Source organism: Ahaetulla prasina, chromosome 5 (genome assembly GCF_028640845.1).
Source record: "Ahaetulla prasina isolate Xishuangbanna chromosome 5, ASM2864084v1, whole genome shotgun sequence".
NCBI classification, from domain to species: domain Eukaryota; kingdom Metazoa; phylum Chordata; class Lepidosauria; order Squamata; family Colubridae; genus Ahaetulla; species Ahaetulla prasina.
In genome coordinates, this window is record NC_080543.1 from 35,003,600 (window position 1) to 35,021,291 (window position 17,692).

Genomic DNA, 17,692 nt, shown 5'->3' on the forward strand with positions numbered 1-17,692 from the left:
GAAGTAAATTCCTGACTTTAAGGAATGAGATCTTCCTATTTGTTTGTTTTTTGGATATGAGAATGGAGTAGAATGATGTTTTCTCTTTCTCTTCTCTTTTCTTTTGCTTAATTCATTTTAGGACCCAAGTTTGTCCTATCTACAGAGCATCCTTTTCACCACAACAGTGAAATTCACTCAGATATTTTCTGTTCTTTTCCATACTTACTGTAAAGAAATAGGCTAGCATTTGTGATTCCCAGTTTGTTGGTAGCGACACAGGTATAGTTGCCATAATGTTCTTCAGTGACATTGGTCACTGTCAGGAAGGACTGGCTCCCTATGCTCCTGATCTCCAGACCATTGGCACTATTTATCCTGAGAATCAAGAAAAGTCAATGGTAAATACAATAACACTGTGCATTCTTTGTATATGGTAAGTATGAGGATTTTAAAGTTCAATTCAGACTGCAGACAGATATGAAATGAGAAGAGTATTTTGATACAGACGGGATTATATGAGAATGAAAGGGAAAAAACTATGAAAGTTACAGAATTTTTTATCTACAAGTTCATTCTTGGTTTTTTAAATTATCTTTTTCAATAATTCATAAATAATGTGGTAAGTTGCCTTTTACATTGCTTTACCCCTCTTCTTTTCCAATCCTCCCACATAATTCACTATTTTTCTAGCTGACATTTTCTAGCAATGCTAGTCTTTTTCAGCAAACACATCAAAGAATCTTGTGGCATTTTAAAAAAATTAACCAATTCATTGTATCAATACTTCGACACAATTCAAATAGATCTTTCTCATCTAAATCTTGCAAAACTATACTGCAAACCTTTATTTAGGTGCCTAGCACTCCCTTCAAATATGTGTGGGGCTTGTATTCAAAGCACAACTTATACAGATACCATACCTGTGTTTGTTCCTAACTTGTGATCATACGGCTAGTGGGTGGAATGTTGAAAGAAAAAAAGAAGATGAGTGATGGAATTTTTGGAAAGTGAGCATTGAGTATAAAGAGAACATTTTTAAGCTAAACATCAGAGACAACAGAAAGAAGATAAATAGCATAATTACCTAGTGTCATCTCTGTACCATTCAAAATCAGGCGTAGGCACAGCAGAGGCTGCACACTTAAGTGAAACTGGCCGCCCTGTAGCAGATACATTGCTCTTGGATTCCGTGATAGTTGGCGGGTCTGCAGAAGAGAAAGACTGGCTCATGTCACTGCTATCAATGTGCATCTAGTTGGAGCCATTCAAATTTGCATATCCTCAGGCTTCATTATGATTTGTAAGCATTGGAATGTAATGAAATCAATTAATATGGGCAGGAAATAGTGAAGCCAGTAGGAAGAAAGCAGCAATTATGGAACATACGTCATTCTCATCACTGAGAATGCCAGCAAACTTAGACAGGAAACAATCTACCAAAAGTTGTGCCAGGAAAAAAAAAATCAGGGTGGGAGCAATTTGCTCTAAAACTCTTATTTTATGTCCAGTCCTCAAACATACAATAAAATAGTCCCCATTCTTCCATAAGCATTCCTGTAAATGGGGTTATATATGAACATTTATATGAATATAAATATAGGAACATTTGTGTTAAACCAGAACCTGGAAGATGCAGATCAAACATCCCTGAGTCATGGATGACTTTAGATCATTATCTCTCATTGTAACTTATTCTTAAAGCTGTTCTGGTAAATATAAGAGGAAGATTTTATATTTGATATGAATAAGAATATTGTTTAAATCTAGTAGTCTCTTCACTATCATCACTGAAAACTTTTTTGTTCCACTGGACCTAATGTAGGAAATAAATCAGAAAATGACCAAATATTTTTATACAGTTCTGAAAGCTAAACAGGATTCAGGAACACCTACATTCCTGAATTCTGCTAAGAAGCCAATTCCTTTACTTTCAGCTGCAATCTTTATATTAGCCATATTCTCAACACTTAAAAAGACATTCTGCTTGATCAGATACTATAGATACTGATATATCTACAGAATAAAAGGCCAACACATCCAAAAGCTGACATAATCAGCTGTTCCTTTTCCTGACCGATCACTGTAATATTTCAGTCTACAAAAAATATTTAGTGTATAGAAAGGACAAAAAATAAAATGTATGTTGTGTTATGAGTTTCAGATACAGCAGCTGACATGTCAATCTTGGTTTGGAATTGAGGTACTAAATGGTTCCCATACTAGAAGCCTATACACACATTTTGTGAATGAAATCCACAAAACCTTATAGATGCATTACATTTCATTAAAAAATATTGTGGTTTGTAATAATAGTAAAGTATATAAAGATGAAAAAGATAAGTGTATGGGAGAAAAAACAAATCCTATAGTGATTTGTCCTATATAAAATGCTGCTTTTATAGTGGTAGCATATAGATTTGGGTTGTTAGTGATTTTACAGTATGCAATAAAGGAAAGAGTCTTTTATCATATTATCCCAGTATTTCTTTTTGGGAATGCCACTTCTAAAACCACCAACATTTGGATCCTTTTAACTAGAAATGTATGAATGGAGCTCTGTGATCATCTGCTGGTAAAATGTGCATGCTTATTCATGAGCTATGGCCCTTTCTTACTCCAAACATAAAGGACCAACTTCTCTAGTGGCTTCTACATAATTAGATCACATAATTTGCCTCTTGCTACTATATGTTTTAAAAGAAGAAAAAACAACAACTAGAATAAACAAATCAAGGATAAAGATATCAAACTCAAAATGTAAGAATAAAAGATTCTTACAACTGATGAAGCAAATGATGCCTTCTGTGATTGCTCATATTTGAACTCAGTGCAAATTGTCAATTTAAACCTTCCTCTGCATACATACTATGATCCCATTCCAACTTCAGGCATAGTTCCCACATTAATTTTGAATTTATACTTTAAACATTTCTGAAATTACACCATGGCCTAAACTGGTGACTAATAGGATGGACTTGGGGAGAATTGGCCAGAGTAATTTTAGGCAGTAAGAGAAAATTTCAATTAAATCAAAGGTAGATCATTGGGAAGAAGACATTTCCAACATTTTTTTCACAGGTTATTAGGATCCACATCTTCATCATCCTCATAGAAACTCACTAAGTGCTAGATTTGCAATTTGAGGTGTTATGGTAGTATTGCACATTTTTATTTCTAGCTACTGTTAAATAAAATGTGCAATGACAGCTCAAATAAACAAAGGCCTTTAGTGTGAGCTTAAATGTATGTATTTGAGTCTATTTTTAATGCAGATTTCTCCTTTTCCAGTGTTGCATAAGCTTCAGTTAAATAATAAAGACAACATTTACAACTGGAATATTTTTGGCCTCATTATCATCCGTAAAACCTGAAAATAAGCAACCATACTCTATAGAATTTATTGAAATCAAACTAGTAGCCAGTTGAACAAGGTTTATAAAACCTTGCTTTTGCTTTGTGAAAGCAAAAGAGTGAGTACTCAGATATTAGATAAGACTTTGAAGTCTTGCTGACTTTTATCCTTCTACTTTCAATATATCTTTTGAAATTGAGTAACTGTTGGATTTTAGAGCAACCTAGCCAGGGGTGGGATTCAAAAATTTTAGCAACAGGTTCTCTGCCTGGTTGCCGGGTGAATGTGGCCATGGTGGGCGTGGCCTACTTGGCCTTTGCACCATGGGTGTATGTGTGTTTTCACCCTCTCCAAGCTCCAGAAGCTTTCCTCGAGCTTCCAGAAGGGCAAAAATGGCTTTCCCCAGGCTTTGGAGGTCCTTTGGAGGCTGGAAACAAGCCCATTTCCAGACTTATGAAATTTCCAGGAGCTCCATGTGGGCACTGAACTTACCTGGCATCCAAAATGGTCTGCATGGAGACTCCTGGGAGGGGTGGGGTGGGATGAATTTGAGGGGTGGGTGGGAGGGGAGGGGCCAGCCAATCCTTGCAATTACCAGTTCAGCGAACCAGATGTAAAATTAGCATCAGGTTTGCCTGTGACCAGTCCAAACCGGCTGAATCCTACCCTGATTTTAGCTCTAATCTGAATGCTTATAATGCATAATCTTATGTTACTCCCATTGCCAATACTCTCAACCTTCCTGTACTAAATGAGTTAGTTTGCAGTTGTACGTCTTTGAGTGCAACAAATATTTTCATAATTGTGATGTTCATTACAGTAGCAATAATTCTTGTACTATTTTCTATTTTATACATACATACATACATACATACATACATATATATATATATATATATATATATATATATATATATATATATATATATATCCACCTTTATTTACAAAGCACAAAGGACACGAACAAATATTCATTCCTTATTTGTTATATATATACTTTTTCTTATATACTCTTTATATATTCTTTTAAGGCATGATGTTTGATTAACAAGCTGAGAGCTATCAAGTGAGAAAATGATGAATTGCACTATCCTTCCTTCTTTATTATGATAATATTATGGACCCCTATTATTGTGATCTTAAAACAAAATCCTTGCTGCTTTCATCTGTCCCACGGTAAAAGGCTAACTATGTTTCCAAATAGGATGGATTTTTAAAAAACAGTTTTATTGTCCAATTGGAGATATTTAATTCTATAAGGAAAAAAAAACCCAACCTTCAAAACAGCACAAATAAACAGTAATTAGGAGCACAGAAGAAAATTGAACACATGTGCATATACATGTGTGAGCTGTCAGAAGATAGCAATTTCAGAATTTCATATTAAATTACCGAGATACTTTCTGTACCTTGTCTTTCCTCTATAATAAATAGAAGTCATACGTTTGTTAAGAAAAAAAATCAACTAACATAATAAACAATCCAGTAGAAGTTATTGGAAAAAGGCTACAATATTTTATACTGCAATTCCATTCAGGTTTACATACAGTAGATGCTTCAGCCTTTAGTTGGTTTTATTCTATTTATTTTTTGTGGGAATATAAATAATTTCTATTTGAAAATCCAATGCAAATGAAATCAAGGTAGAAAGGTAAACATTTTATGACTGTTATGATTAGGAGTTTCTTATGAGATTCAGAATACCAATAATAATAAAATAATAATCCTGAGTATTTTTTTTTCTTTTTTCCTCACCATTTATTTATTAAAACATCTTAAACAACAAAAAGGTGAAAATAAAAAAAGCAAGGAAAAAAAGGATACAAGAACAGTAACCAGAGAGTTTACTGTAATAAAAACTAAATGGCAATATCGTATTAATGTATGAATCGATTGAATTGAACTGAGAACATTATATCGTTGAAAAGAAAAATCTTTACAAAACTCTGAAAAATATTAATATCACCACTATTTTTTTTTTATTCTAAGAAGAAATGAACATATTAATATACAAAAGAAGGAAAAAAGAAAACATTAGAAAATTACCTGCTTTCAAAGTTTAGTGTCTCCTTGTACCTGACTTATAGTTACAATCAACATGTTTATGAGTATTTAATATTGTTTCTGATTACAGTCCTTACACTTTTGTGGGTTTTAATTTTTTAATAAGTATGTTTAAAATAATAGGACTGGTAAAAAATAACTGCAAATTCTCAGGCAGAAAATATCTATTACATGAATAATCACATATATAAATCTTAATGAATCAAAATAACGTTCAAACCGACAATCTGACTGAAAAGTAAATAAGACGAATGTTACTTTACATCATAATATCTACAGTGTCCTTTCCTACTTCACATACTTTTCTTTCTCTTGGGACAAACTCAAGTGACAATGATCATATAAAGCCTGCCCTCCTGTAGGGGAAAAATGTTTGGTTCTTTAAGAGCAGAAGATATAAGGAAGGAGAGAGCAATATTTTCCATCTCCCCAACAGAAGTTAACAGTTTGAATCAAACAGGAAGCAACTAAATCCAACAGATAAGAACTTTTCTTCAGAAAACTTATGTTTCTGTAGAAATAGCTAAAATGTCTATCCAGGATTTTTATTTCAATTTTTAGTATTGTGCTAAGCCCTGTGTTCTTTATTTTTCTGCCCTAGTTAGGGAATTGGCCATAATTTTAGCCTTTCTTCATCCTTAAGGCTATTTTCAAAAGCTGTAAGTTTTTCTTCAGAAGCTCTTGTGATGTATAATAATGCAGCGAAACCTCTCCAGTATTTTACCAGAGATTCTGCCAGAGAGACCACTGTTTGTAATAGAGCAGCCATCCCTTGGGATTTATCTGAAATTTATTTTTTCCACAGCCACTATTTTCATTTTGATATTTAATGTTTAAAGAGGGCTTTACATGTTTATCTTTTTTAATTAAGTTTTTGCTTATTTCCACTGTGTTTGGTTTGAGCTCTCAAAGGCATGGAGAGAGGTGGCTGAATCCTTTGTTCATCATGTTTATATTCCATACAGTCAGCAAATAGCATTGCAGATATAGTTTCTACATTTGTATTTTGATCTTTTAATTACCCAAAATGAACCCTATCACTCTCACACCAGGATTGAGGGATGTCAATTAAAGGTGCTTTCTGGAAGATAACTGGTGGCAGCAAGAACTACAAGCTGCCACTCCAAAGCAAGAGAGGACTAGAAGGTGCAGAGGCTTCTCAGAAAAGAGCTTTCGAATCACCAAAGGACCACAGAGGACCACCACAATCTGCTACAATCTACTTCGATGCACTTCAAATGTGCATCAATTTCCATAATCCTCATGAGTAAGCATTTTACATGTTAATTGCTGGCTCTGGTATTTGAAGTTCACTACATCACGAAGGCACCAGGTTGGAGCAATCTGGAACAAACAACATCATGATTCCTAGTCAGAGTTGATCTTCTTATATTTAGTTCCTACAAACACATTGGCCTTGCTTGTTTTTCCAAAAGCTATGAATTCTGCTAAGCCAAGTAAGGCTATATTGGCCAGAGCATATCTTGAATTCTTTATAGGAAGTTCTCAACTTAGAACTTGCTTAGTGACTGAAGTTACCAGAAAAAAAAAAGCAAACAAAAATAAAAACAACCTTGCAATCCAGATTCAAAGTTCTGATGGTCACCTCCAGATCATGTGATCACATTTTGGGCACTTGGCAACTGGCACACATTATGGCTGTTTGAAGTATTCCACAGCTACATGACTGTGATTTATGACTTTTTGCCAGAAACTGGCATTTATTTCTAATTTCTGGGGGAAGAAAATCAATTTTAGGCAATGGGTTCACTTAACAACCATGGTGTTTGCTTAATAACCAAGGTGTTTTGCATACCCAATGCAAAACTGAAAAATCAGGCATGGTCACCTGATGACCCACTCAACAACCAGTATGATTTACAGCTGTAATTCTAGACTCAATTATTGCTGCAAGTTGAGAACTATCTGTGCCTAGTTTTAAATATCAAACTTTCAGAAAGATTTAAACTGGAACAAATCCAAAGAATGTCATGAGGGTGATCAAGGAACTGTAAATTAAATCTTACAAATTTCACGCTCTTGTCACCTCTCGCTTAGATTATTGCAATGCTCTCTACATGGGGCTCCCCTTGAAGTGCACTCAGAGGCTTCAATTAGTTCAGAATGCAGCTGTGCGGGTGATTGAGGGAGCCACACGTGGCTCCCATGTAACACCGCTCCTGCACAGACTGCACTAGCTACCTGTGGTCTTTTGGGTGTGCTTTAAGGTTCTGGTTACTACCTTTAAAGCGCTCCATGGCTTAGGGCCCGGGTACTTACAGGACCGCCTGCTGTTACCTCATGCCTCCCACCGACCCATACGCTCGCACAGAGAGGGACTTCTCAGGGTGCCGTCCGCCAAGCAATGTCGGCTGGCGGCCCCCAGGGGAAGATCCTTCTCTGTGGGGGCTCCAACCCTTTGGAACGAACTCCCCCCTGGCTTGCGTCAATTGCCTGACCTTCGGACCTTCCGCCGCGAGCTGAAAACGCATCTATTTATTCAAGTGGGACTGGCTTAAATTTTTAAATATTACTTTTAACTGGGGTTGTAATTTTTATGAATTTTAAGGGTTTTTAAATTTAATTATTTTAAATTTCGGCCGACTATAGAATATGTTTTTTAATTCTTTGTTTTAATTGTATATTGTTATGTTTTTATAATTGGCTGTACACCGCCCTGAGTCCTTCGGGAGAAGGGCGGTATAAAAATCTAATCAAATAAATAAATAAATAAATAGATAGATATAACGGAAACTTGGAAAAAGATTACACTGATTTGGTTTATGATAGTGTTCTTCAAGTATCCAAAAGGATTCAGACTAAAGGCCTTATATCTTTTGTCATCACAGAGCACTGGACACAGGATAATGGCATAAATGCAAATGTCAGTTGAATGTTATGAAAAACTTTCTTACAGTAAAACAATTTGACAATGGAATCAATTACTTAGGATGACAGTGAGATGCCCTTTACCAGCTGCTTTCAAGCACAGGCTAGTGGTGATAGGTTTTTTGCTTGCAGTGCTTTAATTTGTACTTCTGCACTAAATGGAAGGTTGACTTTGGTGACTTAATGCTTTTGAAGTCTCTGTGTGATTTCAGCACAAATTACATATGATGAAGTTAAGAATAAAAAGTAGCTTACAGAGCTACTGATATCATGCTTTTCTAATATATAATGTATAAAATTAAGAGATCTAACTCTAACTGAATCTAAGAAGCAGCTTGTATGAAAATAACTTCCACAGATGCTAGCCTGCCTAATTATCTATGATCACCACCTGCTGTCTCTTCCTCATTCAACAGGGTCCCTGATCCTGTAGATTTTTTACAAGGTGCTTTTGGCTGCTGAAGAAAGTACTGAATGGGAAGGTCATCCTCTAGCAGCCCAATCCCCTGATTCAGGCAAATCTCTGGATGTAACACAAAGTGCTTAACAATTTGCATCTGCTGTAGCCTTATAAAAGAATAATATATTCTAATCAAACAGATGCATGCATGCATATGCACATTATAGTTGACTATGACTCAGCTGTGTCACTTTTACATCTAGAGTCTGAGTAGTTAGAAAAAGAGCCTTAGGTTGTTGTATTGCCCCATAGCTCATCTAACAACTATAATTAATACGGGGTTTTTTATGCTTTAACCTCCACATTTACTATTTGACCAGTTCTGCATCAGCATCTGAGTTCTTACAACACTATCAAGTGTTTTTACTTCTATAATTGAATGCAATTAACTTCAAGTTCAGAAACAAAACAAAGAACCTTCTGCAACATATATGGTTGAGAGTTTAGAGTAGATGGTTTCCACTGGTGTGAACTTCCATCTCGGTCCCCACGCCAGTTTTTCTTCCTCTCCACCAGTCAAGGAAGCATTGTGCAAACTGCAGTATCGCCCTAATCATTTTGGCTAATCAGGAGTGGATTTGTCCAGTAACAGTTCATTTTTTTGTTCTTATTGTGAAAACAAACATAAGGCGACAGGGCAGAAATGGGATGAGGTGTATATTTCTTAGATACTGATATCTGCACTTTTTCTTGGTTTTCTATAGGTATGCAGATTGGATAAGAAACATTAAGCAACAGTATTCAGAAATTAAAAGGGGACGGGAATTATTCTGAGCTAAATTGAATGTAAATGGTGTCTGTGTAAAAGTATCTTTAGCTGGTGATGGGCTTTTACTAGAAATGAATTTGCTAAACTAGTGAATTTGCTACATTAATTCTCTTTCAAAAATTGTAATTTGATCTTTTTTTTTTCAAAATAGTTTTATGCTTTTAAAATAAGGAAATAATTGGGAAAGAAGCTGGAATAATATATTGGACATTAAGCAATTTCACAGATATTTTGCCAGGAATTTAAACTAAGTGTGTAATTTAGACTCGAGTCTTCTGTTCTTTTGTCAAAATATGGGATCATCCTCATGGTGCTCTAACATGACAAGAATATGACCCACTACACGGGTGAAATGTAAAATTTGTTACTACCGGTTCTGTGGCCGTGGTTTGGTGGAGGCAGGGGTAATGTGAGTGGGTGGGTGTGGCCAACTTTTTTTTTTTACTTTTAAAAGCATTTTTTCTACAGCCTCTTCGGCTGAAGAGGTTGTAGAAAAAAATGCTTTTAAACGGTTCTGACAATCCCAGCTGAGCTGCATGATCATCAGAGTCTCTTTTTTTTTACTTTGAAAAGCATTTTTTTGGCCAAAGAAACATTCTTTTAAAAGTAAAAAAAAAAAAAAGGCTTCTGATGATTGCGTGGCTCAGCTGGGCATGGGGGGAGGAGCAGGGATTTTTGCTACTGGTTCTCCGAACCACCCTCCGCCATCGCTACCAGATCGGGTGATCCGGTCCGAACAGGAGCATTTCACCCCTGACCCACTACCCCCTTTTTCTCCCATGTTCTCAGAGTGTAGCTGAGGCAGGTTAGTTTATTTATTTATTTTGTCACACAGTATATATAAGCATAAGCATGAAATAATTGTACAATATATAAGCATATATATGAGTATAAGTATGTAATGACTATATTAATTGGATATAATGAAAGGAAACAATAGGACAGGAACAGTAGGAACTTTTGTGCTCTTATGCACGCCCCTTATAGACCTCTTAGGAATGGGGTGAGGTCAATGGTAGATAGTTTTTGGTTGAAGCTTTGGGGATTTTGGGAAGAGAACTTAACTTGTTCCATGTTCAAAATAAAGTTTACTTTTTCTCCCCAAATATACGTTCAGGCTACTTCACCAATGAAGTGTTTGCTGACATGATCAGAAATTGGAATCTGCCTAGCTTTTCTTAGTTTAAACTAGAGTTTAAACCACTACAGGGTCCCATTTCTTCTGGTGACTGGGAATGGCCCTCCATGGCAGCTTTAGCTTGGGGCTGGTTTCTACCGAAAAATTATCCTATTTATTTCCTGACCAGACCTTTTCATAGAACTTGTCATGTCTCTCACAGATTTCTTATAAACATAAGTTTAGCAATCATTTGAACAAGCTGTATTAACCTGTATTTAATTGTCTATTTAATTAAATAGTCCAGCAAACAGGTTATAGGTGCAGAGAAGGGGTACAAAGTGAATCAATTCTATTTAGGTTCCTACTTCATGCAACAATTTTCTGAGCAACAATGTTTGTCAACTTTACAGGTGTCTTCTACACCCGACAAGAATCGCCAGAATGTTTAAAGATAAATCGGAAAAATGTTGGAAGTGTCATCAGATACCTGGATCATAGTACCATATGTGGTAGACATGCCTTGAAGCGAAAAGATATTGGACTAAAATACACACGTGGTTGGAGAAAATGATTAAAAAAACATATAGATTTTAAGCCAGAAGTCTTTCTGTTGGGAATTATTCCTGAGATGTATAATAGAGATGTAAAATATTTGATTGTGAATATCATTACAGCAGCCAGGATTGTGTTTGCCAAAAATTGGAAAAATGAGAAATTATCTTTGCAAGACCAAATAATTAGGAAGATGATGGAATGTGCAGAGATGAGTAAATTGACATTCGAAATTAGAGATCAAGAAGATAAGCAATATTATAAAATATAGGATTTATTTTACCACTGGTTAGATGGAAAGATATGTTAGAAAAAATAATATAAGATATATATATATGAAAGAGATGTTTACTTTGAGATTGCACAAGAAGATATGTAAACACCCCTTCAGCACATTGTAATTGTTTGATGAGAGTATTTTTTTGTTTGTTTGTTGAGAAAAAATAAAAACTTAAAAAAAACCAATATTTATCAACTGGGCACATAGACCTAATACTCAGTGGTGAAATCCCCCCCGGTTCTATCTGGTTTGCTGAACCGGTAGTGCCGGTAGTGAGAGGCTTCACCCCCCACCGGGACATCATTATGTCCCGGGTTTTTACCATCTGCGCATGTGAGAAGGTTCTGCACATGCACAGAACAGATGCGCTCTCATTTCCAAACTGGTTGCGAAGGTAAGTGAATTTCACCGCTGCAAATACTCTTTCAAATTGTGAAAAAACTAAAGTTCTACATTTAGGCAAGAACAATAATGCACAGGTACCGTATATGTGGTACCTTGCTCAATAGTAGTAACTGTGAGAGGGATCTTGGAGTCCTAGAGGACAATCATTTAAATATGAGCCAGCAGTGTGCAGCAGCCAACACAGTTCTAGGCTGCATAAACAGAGGGATAGAATCAAGATCACATGAAGTGTTAATACCACTTTATAATGCCTTGGTAAGGCCACACTTTGAATATCGCATCCAGTTTTGGTTGCCACAATGTAAAAATGGTGTTGAGACTCTAGAAAGAGTGCAGAGGACAGCAACAAAGATGATTAGGGTACTGGTGGCTAAAACATATAAAGAATGGTTGCTAGAACTGAGTATGTCTAATTTGATGAAAAGAAGGACCACGAGTGACATGATAGCAGTGTTCCAATATCCCACGGGCTGCCACAAAGAAGGGGTCAAGTTATTCTCCAAAGCACCTGAGGGTAGGACAAGAAGCAATGGGTGGAAACTAATAAAGGAGAGAAACAACTTCTCTGTTGGAGCTCCTACACTCTGGAACGAACTTCCCCCTGGCCTACGCCAAGTGCCTGATCTTCGGACTTTTCGCCGTGAGCTAAAAACACACTTATTTATTCAAGCAGGACTGGCTTAATAGTTTTATTAAATTTTAATTGGGGTTTTATTATTATTTTAGGGTTTTTTAAATTTTAAATTTTTATATGTCGGCCATTTTGTAATATGCTTTGTTTTAAATTTTTTGTTTTAATTGTATATACATTGGGTTTTTATCTTTTGGCTGTACACCGCCCTGAGTCCTTCGGGAGAAGGGCGGTATAAAAATCTAATAAATAAATAAATAAATAAATAAACTTAGAACTAAGGAGAATTTTCCTGACAGTTAGAACAATTAATCAGTGGAACAACTTGCCTCCAGAAGTTGTAAATGCTCCAACACTGGAAGTTTTAAACAAAAGATTGGATAACCATTTCTCTGAAATGGTATAGGGTTTCCTGCCTAAGCAGAGGATTGGACTAGAAGACCTCTAAAATTAGTTCCAACTCTGCTATTCTATTCTATTCTATTCTATTCTATTCTATTCTATTCTATTCTATTCTATTCTATTCTATTAAATAGCACTAGAACTGTGTTTAGAAACATTCTGACAAGTTAGAGCACTGAGCACCAATGCCAGCAACTTATTATACAGGCAGTTTAATAGGTGCCTAAACTTGCATTGTAAAAACCTTTCTATATTTGCCTAATCCTGTCCCAGCCCTTGATAGATAAAAGTTGAAAAAATCCACCAATAATTCTGTGTGATACTTCATGAGAAGGGAAACAAAAGCAAAGCAATCCACCAATCCTATTAATCTGTTTTCTTAACTTCACTTGTCATTGATATCTATGGATAGCATTCTTCTTCAGCTTTATTGTTTCAGAATAGAGACTGGCAGTGGATGGAATAATTTTTTGTCCACATTTTTTTTTTGCTGCATGAGTTCTATGTTTAACATTTTAACATAACCTTCTGAAAAACCATTTTGTATTACTTGGGCAAATCAAATTTATATAGATGTTTTTCTCTCAGATCTGACAAAGTGTAACCAACCATTGCAAGAAAAAGAATGTTTGCTGTTGTGATTGTTTTAATTAGCTAACTAAACTAGCCAATTACCGCATAAAAGTGCATAAGGTCGTAGGTCTCTTTGAGATCTTAAACCCATAGAGTTTATATTTAAATAATTCTCCAAGGCCCAAAATAGTAATTTCTTTTTATGAAAATACAAATATATTATAACTTACAAGAGGCAAAAATGAGACTGAAAGATTCTAAATGCACAGACAATTCACAGACACAAATTTCTAAATTAGGGATTTAAAGTAATTGCTGAACAGATTTATCTAAGCCATGTTCAAACAAAGAAAAAGCTGTCTATTTTGGATAGCTAAAGAGGTTACAGTATGAATTCCATATTTATATTTTCCTAATCTAGTATTGGCGTTGAGTCATGCTGGCCACATGACCACAGAGACGTCTTTGGACAGCGCTGGCTCTTCAGCTTTGAAATGGAGATGAGCACCGCCTCCTAGAATCGGCAACGACTAGCACGTATGTGCGAGGGGAACCTTTACCTTTACCTTTTTAATCTAGTATTTACTAAATAGTTTAAACCTTATTTCTGATAAATATTTATAAGCAGATTCCTTGATAAACATTATATTTTCTCAAGTTTTTTTTTTTTTAAAAAACTATCTTAACTATTGTCAAGGTACATATTTTGGGGTAATTTAACATGTACAGGGATGCTGCCAGTTTGGGCTTTTGTTTAATAACTTTTTTCCTCATTTTGAAAAATTTTGCTTAAGAGTTAGCACAAAATGTCTGACTGTTAGTGCTCTTTATTTTATGGTTTTCTCCTTGGTCTGTGTTTAATTCATATGGTGCAGTGGTGGATTTCAATTTTTTTTTTACTACTGGTTCTGTGGGTGTGTCTTTGTGGGCATGGCATGGCTTTGTGGGCGTGGCAGGGGAAGGATACTGTAAAATCCCCATTTCCTCCCGATCAGCTGGGACTTGGGAGGCAGAGAACAGATGGGGGTGGGGTCAGTCAGAGGTGGTATCTAGTGGTTCTCCAAACTACTCAAAATTTTCTCTACCGGTTCTCCAGAACTGATTAGAACCTGCTGAAACCCACTTCTGATATGGTGTCCATTGAGTTACAGGAGGGAATTTCACATTGCTTTCTCTTAGATTCGTTTGTGGGTCTTTTTTTCCAGATTTTTTTGCTTCATTGGTCAAAGCCTTTCTTTTTTTTTTGAGATGTTCCATATTTAGTTCACTAATACTGCCAATTGGACTTTGCAGGTGTTGTTTCCTCTGTTATAAGAGTTTTTCATTGATTGTCATCACTATAAAACACAAAGTTCAACTTTCCTTTTTTTTAAAAAAAAAAATCTGATTTGGTGGAAGTAAAGATACTCACAATTCACAGTGACTCGGACTTGCTTCACATCTGCTGTAGAAACCTCATTTGCAGCTTTGCACTCATATTTGCCTGACTGCTCTCGTGTTATTCCCAGGATCTCCAGGAACTCTTCTTCACCTTCAAATTCTCTGCCTGTGAAAAGAGAAAAAAAAGCTGAACTTAATAGTGTTCAGTGCATAAGAAGCACTATAAAAGGATATCAGAATAGAATAGAATTTTATTGGCCAAGTGTGATTGGACACACAAGGAATTTGTCTTGGTGCATATGCTCTCAGTGTACATAAAAGGATAAAAAGGATATCAAAGGATATCAAAGGATATCAGTGAAAGCTAATTCAAAATGCAGAAACAAATTATGCTGTTTTATAATTGTTTATTTCTGTAGCCTTTTTGATGTGTTGAACTTAATTAGTAGGTATCATAATTTAAGAAAAAAAAAGTTCTCAGATAAAATCACCCAAACTTATTATCAGTTCTAATATCCTATTCTGTGCATTGAGATTTTCTTTCAGAGACAATTGGCCTTTCTACATGCTTAAAAATACCCATCAGATTTTAAATACTAACAAGCAACAAGATGACTCTGTATTACACATAGAGAAACCAAATTATGCAGCATATCCCAATGCCAACTTGGCCTTGACCTCATATCTAATGTAACAATGTTATTATTGCCGGACATAATAATGTCACCAATAGAATTAGTGGAAGATATACTTGCTTAGTGTCCTATATGCTTATGGCTTTAGTGCTCTGCAATGCCCCTAACATTACAGTAGAATTTGTGTTAGTTTCTACCAAGGCTTGCTTGAGATTCTGACCTAATATTTTGGCTAACATTGGCCTTATGGAATGATTTCTGGCCTCCTTAATTCTTGAGGGCAATTCTGCTTCTCCTAGAAGTTAATGATGGATGAAAACTTCAAATGTCATGGCCTCTCTGCCCATTATTTAATTTCATCATATTTTAAAAGAACCAATTTGGAACTAAAACAATACATTTTTGACCTTAAGGAAAAAAATGGAGAATTTTTCTCTCCTTATTATAAAGGTTGCTTGCTCAGAAGAACTTCATTCATGCTAAGTGTCTTACATATAAATTGTCCATCCTGAACATAAAAGCCTTTTTTCTAGCTGGACAAAATGCTCCATCTTCCATAGTGCTAAAATGGAGATGCGAGAGAGGCAATATCTCCTTAAAAGATAATCTCTCTCCTTTTCTATAGTGGCAACTGAATTAATTTCCCATATCCTACCTGTCAGGTACAAAAGATCACACATGAAGGTCCAGTTAAACTGATTTATTACTAATCATGCTTATGCACAAGAATCTTCTCAAGTAGTGGTTAACACTCCTCTGGGATTAGATAAGGTCCAATGGAATTTAAGGGAGATTGGATTTAGTTGTTTATGACTACTAAACAACCTACTATTCTAGGCTGATCATTTTTCTAACTATGCCCCCAGATTCTGCAACTTCTCCTACTCTATCCAAGCCTAAATCCTTGACTTATTCATGTCTCTCTTAGTCAACCATATATGAAGTTCTGATAAAGAAAATACAATATTTCTACCTGAAAACTGTTAAACTGAAAAATCAGGAAGAGCTACTACAGTTTCATATAGTAGTTGATGTAAATGGTTTTGGAATATCTTTTTAATTAATCACCATCATTGTTTGTTTGGAGCATTGGTCTCTGATCAGACATGCATTTATTAATGTTGTTTGTTTTAAAAGTATGTATATTACACACTACTGTATGGGGCATCACTTGAGAAGTTTGATAGCTGAATTCTTATAGGAAATAATCTAAACCATTTCTCTCAGAATACTAAGCAGATATGAATTTATCTCTCCATGGGATTTTATCCTTCTCTGAGTATTATGATGAGTTCTTGGTAATTTAATGTGCATTTAAATTACCTAATGAGATCAGGAGTTCAAAAGGAGGGCAAAAATAATCACTGAAGTTTGGAATAAGCTTGTGATACAAATTCAGAGGGATATCTACCTTAATAGGTAACATGAGATAGGTAGAGGACTATCTATTATCTAAAACCACTTTCCTATTGTCAGTGGACAGTCATTATAGTCCCCTCTGGAAATGATACATTTGACATAAGATTGCTTTTATTTAATTATTCTCTTCTAAATAATAAAGAAATACACATAGTAAGTGCTGCAGTTATTTCAGGCCCTAGCATATGCCTTGTTTTCACACTTACTTTTGTGAAACAAAATACTCAGGTATTAGAGAAGTATCAAATATGAAACTTAATTGATGTTACGAGAAAACTCATATTGATCAATATAGACTATATGTTTGAAATATTAGTTCATCTTTAGACAATCTTGTCCTTCAATCTCTGGAAGATACAGTATGAGTAACATAGAATAATAGAATAACAGAATAATAGAGTTGGAGGTTTTCTAGTTCAATCCTATTGGACTATTCCAACTAGGAATGGATAAAACAAGAATGTCTTCAAAATTTCTATTTCATATACTTTTACAGCACTGAAAAATGTCATCTTATGGGACACTGTAAGTGTTCTGTCCCCCCTCGCCTCCATCCGAGTGATGGCTTAATTAGCCAGCACTATCAGCTCTGGCAGGAAACTAGCGAGCATCTGCCAAGTGACTCTGTTATCTCCCTTGATGCCGATGAGTCACCCAGGAACAAACAGTACTTCAGCTCTTAGTTAAGCAGTTGATTTGCCTGCTACGAAGAGGTATAGCAGCCCTCACTGGTTTTATATCCTGTGGGGTGTGGCTCCATGACTCAGCACTTCCTAGGC

At 35.5% G+C, this 17,692-nt stretch overlaps 1 long non-coding RNA gene across 1 annotated transcript; it reads right to left on the reverse strand.

The window, feature by feature from the left end:
* Positions 1-220: 220 nt before the first annotated feature.
* Positions 221-15,029, reverse strand: LOC131199407 (uncharacterized). The gene is made up of 3 exons (XR_009155340.1): positions 14,891-15,029; positions 1,067-1,187; positions 221-357 (listed from the first exon to the last, which is right to left on the reverse strand). It is a non-coding gene; the product is annotated as an uncharacterized LOC131199407 (long non-coding RNA).
* Positions 15,030-17,692: the final 2,663 nt, after the last annotated feature.